Source organism: Propithecus coquereli, unplaced genomic scaffold, assembly GCF_000956105.1.
Source record: "Propithecus coquereli isolate 6110/MARCELLA unplaced genomic scaffold, Pcoq_1.0 Scaffold29, whole genome shotgun sequence".
In the NCBI taxonomy this organism is placed as follows: domain Eukaryota; kingdom Metazoa; phylum Chordata; class Mammalia; order Primates; family Indriidae; genus Propithecus; species Propithecus coquereli.
This window is the reverse complement of record NW_012148507.1, coordinates 5711768-5713655: the sequence shown is the minus strand read 5'-3', so window position 1 is coordinate 5713655 and position 1888 is coordinate 5711768. Positions and strand designations below refer to the sequence as shown.

At 40.7% G+C, this 1888-nt stretch overlaps 1 protein-coding gene across 2 annotated transcripts in view; it reads right to left on the bottom strand.

The window, feature by feature from the left end:
• Positions 1–1888, bottom strand: part of TTI2 (TELO2 interacting protein 2) — a 61973-nt gene that overhangs the window by 656 nt on the left and 59429 nt on the right. The window lies entirely within an intron of this gene.

Here is a 1888-nt window from a genome sequence, read left to right as displayed (position 1 = left end):
CCCCCAGCATGTAGAACTGTGCCTAGCATAGAGTAGCTATTCGGTACAGTATTTCTTGGCTGGAATGAATTTTCAAAAAGAAAGGAAGGAATAGAGAGAGGGAGCATATTTTTAAAACTCAAACAAATTTAAGAAGTACAGGCTATTTCGGCTGACTCAAGTATTAAACAGCTACTGTGTATGTAATGCCTATTGGATAATATATAAATACATATAACCAGATAGAAAACAATGCATTTATGAAAAAATTATGCGATTTTACTTGGAGTTTAAAAATCTATACTTTTCTTCCAGGCTGTTCTTATTTGCATAAGCACTTGAAGAACAACTCTGAAAGAACCCTAAGAATGTTCTCAAAGCAGCAGATCCAAGCTAGGAGATCAAATTGTCAATAAAGAGGATCTTCAGCTCTGCTATTCCAAAACCACTCCTTCACGGCTGCCTGAAGGCTGACAGCTCGGTAAATTCAAGGTCTCTCATCTATGATTTCTATATTCTAAACACAGAGAAATATGAGTGGGATATACTCAGGGTCACTTTATTTAAAAGGAAAGTTCTTTTTAGCATTCCTGTTCCACCTTCTACTCTCTTTCTTACTTTGGTTCATGTGCTAGAATAACTGAATTTCAAAGCACGTGTTCCTCTAGTCCTGTCCTTGCATTGCTCCAATAGACCAATCTGGAAGGACAGACTTCATTTACGGGCAAGGGCAAAAACTGTACAAACTAGTAAGTATTACTGTTGATATTTCAAAGATTAACATCTTTGTAAGAAGTCTTGGCCAGCCACAGTGCTCACACCTGTAATCTAGCACTTTGGGAGGCCGAGGTGGGAGGATCTCTTGAGACTAGAGTTTGAGATCAGCTTGGGCAACATAGCTAGACTCCATCTCTACAAAAAATTTAAAAATTAGCCAGGTGCGGTGGTGAGCACTTAAATTTAGTTCTAAGAAAAGTTGTTTGTGGGAGTGGATGAAGTTGGCAAAGGTAGGGAAATTATAAGAGGGAGCCTGCTCACCTCGTTTAGACAACTTCAGTTTTTGCATTCCCTTATTTCTAAGAGGGAACTCACTGCTTCAGCATGTTAGTTCTCAAGTACAAGTTCCTGCACTGCCTAATGTGTCTGCCACTATCTAACATGACTCTGGGAGCCCTACTCCTTGAGTCTCTGATGTAGCAGTTCTGATGTTACCAAGGAAATTTGGTTTTTAATGAATTCACAAGTTGCTGCTGATGTTTGAACACAGCCAAGTTTGAAAATCATTTCTGTAGATCTTTTTTTTCCTCATCACCTCCTACCCCCATTCCTACATTTCCCTTCTAAATATTCCCTTTCTAACATGGGATGAAAGGACAAGTGAAGTAGGTAAAGGTGGGAAGATGTATGTAAAATGTCGGTTTATTTTTTCTGCATCCCAGTCTACCTTCTGTGATAAACATACAGTCATCCGGTAAATAGAGGAATCACAAATATATTCTACCCCAGGCTCTAAGGGTTCTCATCTTTCATCTTCTGTTCCAGGATAATCATTATGTCTTCCCCTTGCACTAGACGCAAGGCAAACGTAAAGCAAATAGAAATGGATTCTTACCCACCCGTGGCAACTTTGTTATGAGGAAAAGAAAATACTGAGTTGCTCAAGGGACATCCATGGAAGAACAGCTAAAATACTCTTCAGACACTGGTGCAAAACTCTCAAAGAGCGAGCTCATCGGCAAGAGAGGCAGAAAGCACCTTCCCCATAGGACTTTTTTTTCTTTTTTTTTTTGAGACAGAATCTCACTGTGTTGCCCGGGCTAGAGTGAGTGCCGTGGCGTCAGCCTAGCTCACAGCAACCTCACACTCCTGGGCTCAAGCAATCCTTCTGCCTCAGCCTCCCGAGCAGCCG